We start from the raw sequence: 12,641 nt of genomic DNA, 5'->3' as shown, positions 1-12,641 counted from the left end.
GTTTCTCAGATTGAACATGATAAGGTTATTTATTCAGATATTACAGCCACTTCTGGCACTTAAATGGTGACTGTGAATAATAGTCAAAAGAAACAAGCAGCCGTTTAGCCAAAGTAGCCCAACTTAAAAAATAAAAAGGCAATAGAGGCTGATTATTTAATGAACTGAGATGTCAAATAGTCATGTCACTTGGTATTTATACATTAAGAAGGTCTACATGATCATGAGATGAAGGTATCTGCCTACTGTTTGCTACTCATGAACTTTAGACCCTTATCTGAAAAAAATACATGAAAGCATATACCACTATAGAATATCAGACAGCTGATGACTAACTCATTTCATTTTGAAATCAGTGCTCATTTACACAGTATTTGCCTAAACATCCAAAGAAATACGGACTAAAAAGAAGTTGCTATAGTAGAATATAGAAATTTCTATTTGTACACATTTGAGATATATGAAAGAATGCAGTCTAATGGTTTTTTCAGGCAGTCTAATTACAAGCCAGAATATTGATTGACTTTAATCCAACTTAAGTGGGAACACTAGACAAAAATAAACATTAAAATTCCTGATGAGCTCCTGCTCAATAAACACTTAGATGATGAGTTCAAGTTTACCTGGTTTTATGAGAAAAATATGTATTGTGTTTTATGTTCTGAGGAAGTCTCACTATTTAGTTCTAATATAATGAATGCAATGTGATGCCAACATATAAGGGTTGGAACTTAAATAGTGGCAACTATTTATTCACAAACAATACAAAAGAGTTACATGTTTACACCTGTTACTGTCCTTCAAAGTAGTCACCAGCATTGTGTAGAACCCGTTGCCAGTGATGTGGAAGGCATAGTATTGCATAGCAGAGCCTGTTCTGTTGATGGTGCAAATGGAGTGAATCTCTGGGACAGTTCTGAAGCGAATGCCACGAAGTGGTTCCTTCATCTTTAGAATCAAATCAAAGTCACAATGACTTAAGTCCAGGGAGTATGGTGGATAGGTACAGTGCTTCCCAGTCCCATCAACCAAGCAGAGCAGCCACAGCTTGAGCTGTATGCAACCACACATTGTCACGCAAAATGATGGGTGGGTACCGCAGAAAGTGTCGCCACTTCTTTCACAAAGCTGGTCACAGGTGGTTCTCCATAAATAAACAGTAATACTGTGCATTTGATTCCGAAGACGAGGGAACCACTTTGTGGCATTCACTTCAGAACTGTTCAAGAGATTCGACAGGCAGTATACAGCTCCATTAGCACCATCAACAGAACAGGCTCTGTTAATGGTATACCACTTCGCTGACAATGGGTTCTACACAATGCTGGTGAGTACTTTGAAGGACAGTAACAGGTGCAAACATGTAACTCTTTTGTATTGCTTGTGAATAAATAGTTGCAACTATTTAAGTTCCAACCTCATACTTTAAGATGCAGGTGCACGCAAAAAACTATGACTTTTTACAATTACACAATGGGAGGATTGGACACTTGTGAACACCTATGCTACAAGTACAATGTTGGGCACAAAAGAAGCACATGACCCCTTTTTATGACCCACGTATTCCCTGATTCGTCCACTAATGTGGCCCACCCAGTTACTGCCCACACTGAGGTTGATCCCTCACCTGTGGTCAAGTGGGAGATTGTTTCAAAGTGTGGCAGTCAGCAAAAGATTTTCTGGGACAGAAGCAGTCACTTGTCCTGTTTCAGAGGAAGCCTCTCAGCCTGCAAGATCTAGTCAGTCACAGGGAGAGGGAGGGAGAGTGGGAATTCCAGGTAGTTGGGAGCTCCAATGTTAGGTGTGCAGTGGAGTTCCTTAGGGAAGTGGCTACCACAGAAGGGAAGAAATCCTGTATGCACTCTGTAAGTATAATGGGAGGAGTCGTTCCAGATGTGGAACAGGTACTTCCTGATGCCACAAAGAACACAAGAGTATAGTGAATGGCAGCTGGTGGCTCATGTTAAAATTAAGGATGTGTGTTGCTTTGGATGAGAAAAGATTCTCTCTGATTTTAGGAGGCTATCTGAATTTGCTAAAAATTATCATTCTTACTTGTGAGATAAAGCAGGACTCACAATCTGTAGCATCATCAATAGGTCTGATTGTGGACCTCTGGTACAGAGCCAAGTGGAGGGTCTGAGTCAGATGCCCACATGATTCTGAGACTGTGTAGGCTGCAGATTACTCGACTTGTACCATAGAATGGTGGGGTTTCAGGTTATGCTTAATACATCATGGATTCACTACATACTGGAAGTGTCTGCACATGTAGCAGGGGCTGTGTGGAATGGACTAGGTGGATTTTTAGGTTATGGTGTCTTGGGAAAATATAGAAAAGGCTTCAGTTTCACTAGGTGCAGGACAAACACAGGACAAGGATAGATGTGGCAGCAATCATTATTTTAGACCTAAACTGCCATAGCTCCAAGTGCTAATAGAAAGCGCTGAAGTTCAAAAAGTTTTAGGTACCAAAAGCTGCCTACAACCGGAGGTAAGCTTAGTGAAAATTTTTACAAGCGAACTAACAGTGTTCAGAGAGAATACGTTAAATATCAATGGTGATGGATTGTTTCTTTCACCAACTGCGACATAGTCGCATATACAAACAGTGATCCAATACTGTCAAATGTTTTTTATTCCAGTCTTTGATCACAATATCAATTCTTTAGACGATGACCAGTTTCAGTCCATATGACCATCCTCAGATCTTTTTTACACCATGTCCTAAAGTGATAAGGCCATAATGGCATTGTCAAAACATATAAATATAATCAGCACAGCATTGTCATATAGATCCAAAATAAGGTGTAGAATACGCCACATCATCCACACATCCCAGAATTTGAATCAAGAACAGCTATCAATATGAGCAGCTTAGAAGTAGATAACTCAGTATAATGAAGCAGCTCAAATTACTTAGTAAAAGCGAGACCTCCAGTCCAGGTTGTATACCAACTAGATTCCATTCAGAATATTCTGATACAGTAGCTCCATGCCTACCAGTCTTAAATAACTGCTCATTCATCAAAAGACTGGGAAGTTGCAAAAGTCACACCAATACTTAAGAAAGGAAATAGGTGTAATTCAATGAGTTAGAGACCCATATCACTAATTACAATTTGCAACAGGATTTTGGATCATATACTGTGCTCGAACATTATGAATTACCCCCAAAACAAATGGTGTATTGATGCATACTCAGCACGGTTTCGAAAATATCATTGTTTTGAAACATAACTAGCTCTTTATTCACACAAAGTAATGAGTGCTATCAACAGGGGATCTAAATTGATTCCATACTTCTAGATATACAGAAGGCTTCTGACACCATTCCTCACAACAGATGCATATTCAAAGTTCATGCCCATGGAGCATCATTTCGGTTATGTGAATGGACTTGTGATTTCCTACCAGAAAGGCCACAGTTTCTAATAATAGAAAGTCACTAAGTAGAGCAAAGTGACATCTTGTATTCACCAAGAAAGTCTTATCGGACCTCTGCTGTTCCTAATCTATATAAACAATTTAGGAGACAGTTTGAGCAGCCCCCAGTCATCTACCATCTAACAGTCATCTAAAGATCAAAATCAATTGTAAAATGACATTAGACACTATATCTCTATGGTGCACAAAGTTGAAGTTGACCCAAAATAATGAAAATTGTGAGGCCATCCATGAGTACTAAAAGAAACCCTTTAAATTTTGGTTACACAATAAACCACACTAATTTAAAGGCTGTCAAGTCAACAAAACACCTAGCAATTACAACTGTGAACCACTTAAATTAGAAGTATCACATATGCTACGGGGATGGAAAAACATAGAATGAATTTTATTTCCAGAAAACTTAGAATATGCAACAGGTCTAATAAAGAGACTGCCTGCACTAAACTTGCCCATTCACTGCTAGAGTACTGGTGTGTGGTATGGGATTCTTACCAGATAGAACTGATGGAGGATATTGAAAAAATCCAAAGAAGGGAAGCTTGTTTTGTTTTATCATAAAAGAGGCAAGAGAATTTCACCGATATGATATGTGAGCTGGGATGGCAATCATTGAAACAAATATGGTTTTCGTTGTAGCAAGATCTTCTCATGAAATTTCAATCACCAAATGAATTCCATATTTCTAATTTCCAGAAGGCTTTTGAACCCTCACAAATGATTTCTAATCAGACTGTGTGACTATGGAGTATCATCTCAGTTGTACAACTGGATTCATGTTTTTCTGTAGAAAGATCAAATGTTAATATGAGTACTACTTCCAGTAACAACAGACACACATGAAGCACATTACATAGTCACCTCATTGTTAAATGGAAAAACTGATGGCAAGCAGGGCACACTGAAGGCAGTCAACAACATGCTCTCCAAAGTGGAGTTGGCACTTCCTTCCTAACTAGAATGTTTTGTGTTGCACAACAAATGTGGCTGCTGTTTCCACTAGGCAGGGCCTCCACCTCAATAGGTATGGGAAGGGGAGACTGGCAAATCTTACAGGAGACAGTGTAGTAGGTGGTGGTGGGATCACTCATGGAAAAATTCCTGCAGTAGTTGGTGTAAGAAGTACACCTATTTTAAATTAAAGTCATCTGATAGGTATACCTGCTTAAAGTAAGTCCCTCTAACTAATGGCTCACCTTCAGAGGATGTCATGTTTCCAAGTAGAGAATGAATTAGCATATTTCATCAAAATATAAGAAGTGGTTATAATAGAGGGAAACATTCCACGTAGGAAAAATATATCTAAAAACAAAGATGATGTGACTTACGAAATGAAAGTGCTGGCAGGTCGACAGACACACAAACAAACACAAACATACACACAAAATTCAAGCTTTCGCAACAAACTGTTGCCTCATCAGGAAAGAGGGAAGGAGAGGGAAAGACGAAAGGATGTGGGTTTTAAGGGAGAGGGTAAGGAGTCATTCCAATCCCGGGAGCGGAAAGACTTACCTTAGGGGGAAAAAAGGACGGGTATACACTCGCACACACACACATATCCATCCACACATATACAGACACAAGCAGACATATTTAAGGTAAGTCTTTCCGCTCCCGGGATTGGAATGACTCCTTACCCTCTCCCTTAAAACCCACATCCTTTCGTCTTTCCCTCTCCTTCCCTCTTTCCTGATGAGGCAACAGTTTGTTGCGAAAGCTTGAATTTTGTGTGTATGTTTGTGTTTGTTTGTGTGTCTGTCGACCTGCCAGCACTTTCATTTGGTAAGTCACATCATCTTTGTTTTTAAAAATATAAGAAGTATTAGAGATAAAGTTAGTGAACTGCTTATAGACGTTGACTCTGAAATTATTGGTATGTCGGAGCACCACTTACATAACCTGACAATTCAGAGACTTCCTTTACCAGGATACAGATTAGCTGGCAGTTTTTCCAGGACTTCCTTGCGGGGTGGGGGAATGGTTATGTACGTAAAAACAGTATTCCATTTGAGTCCATAGACGTATCATGGCACTGCACTGAACAGATATTTGAATGTTCTGCAGGGGCAATTGGATTTAGTGAAACTAAACTTTTAATTATTGTTGTTTGTAGGTCCCCTAACTCTGACTTCAGAGGATTTCTGCTCAAGCTACAGATGGCTCTTGATTCACTTTGTAGGAAGTACCAGAAATTAGTTATAAATGGTGACTTCAATATAAATTTTGTATATGATGGTGCAGAAAAAAGGATGTTGGTAGATCTCCTAAATTCATATGATCTGATGCAGACTGTGTTTTCCTGACAAGGGTGCAAAGGAACACTAGCACGGCCATAGACATTATTTTCATTCATTCTTTATTACTAGATGGGCATTCTGTTAGTAAAAGGGTGAATGGCCTTTCAGACCATGTTGCACGAATTTTAACACTAAAAGGCTTTTGTATTCAAACAAATGTCACACGTAATTACAAACTATGTAGGAAAGTTAATCCAACAGCAATAGAGAATTTTTTAAACCTTGTCAAGGAACAAGAGTGGCAGGATGTTTATAATGCTGATAACATAAGTGATAAGTATAGTGCTTTCCTTAACACATTTCTCATGCTCTTTGAGAGTTGCTTTCCATTAGAACATTCTAAATGGGGTACTAGCAGTAATAGGCAGCCCGGGTGGCTTAACAGCAGGATAAGGATATCATGTAGAACAAAGTGGGAATTATATCAAAATGTTAGAAGTAGTCACATTCAAGCTACAGTAGCCCATTACAAACAGTACTGCAAGGTGCTTAAAAACATTATTAGGAAGGCAAAGAGTATGTGGTATGCAAATAGAATAGCTAATTCACAGGATAAAATTAAAACCATATGGTCAGTTGTGAAGGAAGTGTCTGGTCAGAAACACAAGGCCAACGATATAAAGTCAGTCCATAGAAAAAATATTTCTGTTACTAATAAATCAGATATATTTACAGTATTTAACAATCTTTTCTGACCATTGCTGGTGAATTTAAAAAAAATTTAGTTTCTACAAGGAATCATATAACTTTCTTCACATATGCCTTTCCGAGATTGATGTCTGAAATACTCCTCGTTGATACAGACAAGGGGGAGATTGAGTCAATAATCAAATCAATGAAGACTAGGGACTCTCATGGTTATGATGGAATGCCTAACGGAATATTAAAGTACTGTGCTGTCCATGTTAGCCCTGTATTTAGCCATATTTGTAATTTTGCCTTTATGACTGGTCAGTTTCCTGAACGATTAAAGTATCCAGTAGTATGGCCACTTTATAAAAAGGGAGAAAGGGATAATGTACACAATTTTAGACCTATTTCTATGCCATCAGTTTTGACTTAAATTATCGAAAAGGCTGTAACTATATATAATCATTTTATATCACACGATTTGTTATCAAATATACAGTTCGGCATTAGAAGTCATTTAACAACTGAAAATTCTATATTCTCTTTTCCCTGTGAGGTACTGGATGGGTTAAACAACAGGTTTTTAACACTAGGCATGTTTTTTTATTTGACTAAGGCATCTGATTGTGTTTTATCCCAAAATATTGCTCCAGAAGTTCGACCATTATGGAATACGGGGAGTAGTCAGAATTGGTTCACCTCTTACTTTAACAACTGACAGCAAAAGGTCATTATTCACAATTTTGAGAATAGCTGTGATGTGGGGTCTGAGTGGGGTACGGTCAAGTGAGGAGTGCCTCAGGCATCATCGTTGGGGCCACGCCTGTTCCTTATTTATATGAATGGTATGCCCTCTAGTATTACGAGTAATGCTAAAATATTTGTATTTGCTGATGACACTAGCTTGGTAGTAAAGGATGTTGCATACAACAATGGCTCGGTTTCAAATAGTGCAGTTCATGACCTAAGCTCATGGCTTGTAGAAAATAAAGTAACATTAAATCCCAGTAAGCCTCAGTTTTTACAGTTTCTAACACAGAATGGGAATGGGAATATTAGTGGAACTGAACAGTTCAAATCTCTAGGTGTTCAGATAGATAGCAAAATTGTCGTGGAAAGCCCACATTCAGGATCTTGTTCAAAAACTTAATGGTGCCATTTTTACTATTCAAACGGTATCTGAAGTGAGCAATCGTTCAACACAAAAAGTAGTCTACTTTGCTTATTTTCATTTACTTATGTCATATGGTAGTATATTTTGGGGTAGCTCTTTCCCCTTCTAAAAGGATATCGTTGGCTCAGAAATGGGTGGTTTGGGCAATAAATGGTGTAGGTTCACGAACCTCTTGTTGACCCCTGTTCATGAGTCTGGTTATTTTGACATTTGCCTCTCAATATATATATTTCTTACTGTCATTTCTTGTTAACAATATTAGCGTATTCCCAAGAATAAGCAGCTTTCACTCAGTTAATACCCGGCAGGAATCAAACCTGTATTTGTATAGGACTTCCTTAACTCTTGTGCAGAAACTTCTTGGTGCAATAATTTACCAACAGCCGTATGCATTGCAGAATTTTATTTTATTCTATGAACTACTATGTGCTACCAGTTTCGGCATTACATTGATGCCATCTTCAGGCCCCACTCGTCAATAGTCGTAAAATCGCTATACACGGAAGGAGCCATATAACTGGATCCGTGAATCAATCGTCCTGCAACAGCTCACTGGATCCGTGAATCAATCTTCCTGCAACAGCTCATGATTGATTCACGGATCCAGTTATAGGGCTCATTCTGTGTATAGCGATTTTATGACTATGACGAGTGGGGCCTGAAGATGGCATCAACGTAATGCCGAAACTGGTCGCACATAGAAGTTCATAAAATAAAATAAATTTCTACAATACATACAGCTGTTGCTAAATTATTGCATCAAGAAGTTCATGCCAGCCGTCATCCCACGATCCATAATGGATCAACGAAGACTTGTGCAGAAAAGTCTGCAGTATACTTCTGCATCCATTTTCAATAAGCTACCGATCGAATTCAAAAATCTTAGCTGGAATCCATGTGCTTTCAAACTGAAACTGAAGAGTTTCCTCATGGGTCACTCCTTCTATTCTGTTGAGGAGTTCCTTGAAAAAGTAAGATGATTTTCTTGTATTGTTGACTGTGTTTACTTAAACTTATGGATTGACGTTTTTGGGTTCTTAAACATTTTATTTTTATCTGTTATTACTTTTATGTTGTAATTACACATACTGACACCTTTCATGACCTTGGAGATTTCTCCACAATTTGGTCCTACGGAACTTGATGTGTAAATAAAAAATAAATAGAAAAGCTATTAACAAAGTTGCAAGAACTAGATATAAATTATTACTCTATGGATATACTACAACCGTCTATGTATTGCCCATGCAGGGATCAGGAGGATAAAATTAGAATAATTACTGCATCTACAGAGGCACTGAAACAATTATTCTTCCCACACTCCATACATGAATGGAACGGGAAGAAACCTTAATAATCGGTACAATGGGGTGTACCTTCTGCCATGCACCCCATGGTGGTTTGCAGAGTACATATGTACATGTAGATGTAAATCTCCAATACTCAACATATGTGTTTAGCCTCTGGGCATTCTGTGGATTCTTAGCAACTGTGCTACTGACACTCTCTGGATATGGACTGGTTTGTGAGTGGAGAGTGAATGGTGTGTGCTGTTATTTGGTTGTTGATCTACAGAGTACTTTTTGTGACAGAAATGTTTTTGTATTGTGAGCAACTTCAATAAAATGTGACCTGGTATCAACATTAAAGTCACACAATGTGTAGATGACAACAGTGACACTGCTTTCCAGAAGTAAATAACAGTAGATGATTACTTCCTCAAATTTTCACCACTAATTAGACAGCAAGGAAGTTCTCAATAAAAACTCTAGACCTACTGGTAAGGGACAAATTAAAAACACCTGATGAATTAAAATCACATTTGCCCATTTAAAAAATGTAAACTGATTAAAAATATATTATTATTTTAATTATTCATTTTCTATGACTATCTGTAGCTGAAGCAACAGTACATAGTATTGCCACTATGACTATGAACATAACAAAAAGATCATAACAATCAGCAGTATGTTATGAAGTTAACATGAAACGAAGAGTGTTTATTTCAAACACCTTATGGCAACGGTCAGTATTCTAAGCCTCAATACCTGAGAACATATGTGATATAAATTAATAGACTAATAATAACATGCAGTAACATATACTTTCAACCTGAAATGAGTTTTGAGAGAATGGTCATTCTTCCAATGGTATTACTTTATTATAATTTAACACACAAATTTACTTGTCCCACTGATAAAGTTCACATTTGATTCACTGTTTGATTCTATATAACTATTAAAAATAGCATTAATTTACAAACTGGTTGTGCAGTGTAATGGTTGAGTTACTGACCTCATTTGCAAAAAGTTGTGGGTTCAAATCTCAACACGAGCTTGGAAATTTTTTATTTTTAAATCTTTATTGAAATTACTTTGATCATTATTTTTATTCAATTAAATGGTTTATGCTTCAATCCCACTATCATGGAACAAGGCAAAGATTATATTGATACACAAGAAAGGAAGTATTCACGATATCAAAAACTATCGTTCTATCGGCTTGCTCTCAATTTTGTACAAAATTTTCACAAAGATCCTGTTAAATCCCATTAGTTCCACCCGAGACTCAGCCCAACCAACAGAACAACCAGGATTCCGAAGCTATTTGAGCACTATTGACCACGTTCTGACCATTTGTGGAGTGATAAGCAGAGCAAATGAATACCAACTGCCTCTCTTCATTGCCTTCATTGACTCCGAAAAGGCGTTTGACTCTGTTAGCCATATAACTGTCCTCCAAGCTTTGAGTGAGCAAGGAGTGGGAGCAGCATACATTAAAGTGCTCAGCAATATCTACGAGAGTGCGTCAGGTTATTGTAATATTGGCAAATCAACTCAACAATTCCACATCATGAGGGGTGTCAAGCAAGGCAATCCCATCTCCCCAAAACTGTTCTAGGCTGTACTGGAAATGGCTATGTCAAAGCTGAGCTGGGAAGGTAAGGAAATTAAAATTAATGGAAGAAGGCTTATGAACTTGAGATTTGCTGATGATATTGCAGAGCTCAAAAACTTAGTTACAGATCTTTCATCGGAATGTCTATTGGTTGGCTTGAAATGAACCTTTCCAAAACAAAAGTAATGTCCAACAAATGGGTCCCAGCTTGAGATGTGAAAGTCAAGGACAGTCCATTAGAAGAGGTCAGTGAATATATCTACCTTGACCAGATTATAAATATGAAGGGAGATGTAAGGCCAGAAATCTATCGGCGCATCAAGCTTTGGGAGGTATTCAACAGTATTCAGATCAAAAATGCCAGTAAAAATGAAGAAAACCTTATTTGATCAATCCATTCTTACTGTGCTGACATATGGTTGTGAGAGATGGACACTGAACTCATTTACAAAAGGGAAACTTAGGACAGCACAGAGTCATGGAAAGATCAATGCTGGGCTACACAAGAAGGACAGGAAAAGGGCAGATGACATCCGATCTGTGATGAAGGTTAAGGACATCTTAGAGACAGTGGGGTCCTTGAAATGGCAATGGGCTGGCCATGTTGTGAGAAGAAAGGACAGCAGGTGGACAAAGCTAGTACTGGAGTGGAGTCCGAGAGAGCACTGGAGGCCTAGAGGCAGACCACCAGACAGATGGGACTAAGATATCAAGAAGATCACTAGTGGCACCCAGCAGAGAACTGCCCAGACCATTCCACTTGGAGAGAACTGCTGAAAGCCTACCTGAATCCACAACTCGAAGAGGCCACATTATTTAATGATTGAATTGGCTGATGATGATGATGATGATGATGATGATGATGAAATGGTTTAAATGTAAATTTTTCTCTTTTCCTTTGTCACATCATATTTGCCAACATATAAAATACTTCGTTTTCTCTCATTTTTTCTTCCTATAAGCCTTTTTCTACTTGGAGTCATTCTTCATGTGATTTTAATTATTGTAATATGTTAACCTTGATTTAATTTCTTCTCTTTTGTCATCTTTCATTTTCATTCATGTTATTACATTCATTATTTCTCTTTCTTATTTTGCTTGGATTTTGTTTTATTTATAATCCCTGCTTTTGCTCAAATCATCATCTGTGTGATCCACATGAGTTCCAAAAGAAATCCGTTGGAATTCGATTACTCGATAAATAGTAGAATTCTCAAGGCTGTCAATTCAACTAAGTACCTGGGTGTTAAAATTACGAACAACTTCAGTTGGAAAGACCATATAGATAATACTGTGGGGAAGGCTAGCCAAATGTTGCATTTCATTGGCAGGACACTTAGGAGATGCAACAAGTCCACTAAAGAGACAGCTTACACTACACTCGTTCGTCCTCTGTTAGAATATTGCTGCGCAGTGTGGGATCCTGACCAGGTGGGATTGACGGAGGACATCAAAAGGGTGCAAAAAAGGGCAGCTCATTTTGTATTACCACGTAATAGGGGAGAGAGAGTGGCAGATATGATACGCGAGTTGGGATGGAAGTCATTAAAGCAAAGACGTTTTTCGTCATGGCGAGATCTATTTACGAAATTTCAGTCACCAACTTTCTCTTCTGAATGCGAAAATATTTTGTTGAGCCCAACCTACATAGGTAGGAATGATCATCAAAATAAAATAAGAGAAATCAGAGCTCAAACAGAAAGGTTTAGGTGTTCGTTTTTCCCGTGCGCTGTTCGGGAGTGGAATGGTAGAGAGATAGTATGATTGTGGTTCGATGAACCCTCTGCCAAGCACTTAAATGTGAATTGCAGAGTAATCTTGTAGATGCAGATGTAGATGTAGATGTGTTATTTTGTCTATATTCCAATAAGAATTTATATTTTGAATGTTTGTATGACAATTGCTATCAAAAAATATCTAGATCTTGTGATGAAAAATATATTGTTGACACCATTGCACAGTCAATATAAATAGATTATTTCATCTCTTGTTTTTTAACTGACAGAGCAGCATTTTCAAACACTTAAACATCATGATAAATAAAAGGAAATAATCAAAAACACATACACAAAGAACCCGAATGAAAGAAGAACGATAGCAATAAAAAATAAGAGCAACTGAGAAAGTTAGTATACTGATTAATATGGCATGACAATGGAGTATAAATAAAAAAGTGAGCAAACCAACTAAGTGAA

General features: G+C 37.8%; 1 protein-coding gene across 1 annotated transcript in view; it reads right to left on the bottom strand.

The window, feature by feature from the left end:
• The window catches only part of LOC126195665 (uncharacterized), a 145,231-nt gene that overhangs the window by 15,985 nt on the left and 116,605 nt on the right, over window positions 1-12,641 (bottom strand). The window lies entirely within an intron of this gene.

The sequence above is a fragment of the Schistocerca nitens genome, chromosome 7, assembly GCF_023898315.1.
Source record: "Schistocerca nitens isolate TAMUIC-IGC-003100 chromosome 7, iqSchNite1.1, whole genome shotgun sequence".
NCBI lineage: Eukaryota > Metazoa > Arthropoda > Insecta > Orthoptera > Acrididae > Schistocerca > Schistocerca nitens.
Note: the sequence above shows the minus strand (reverse complement) of the source record. Positions and strands in the feature narration are given on the sequence as shown.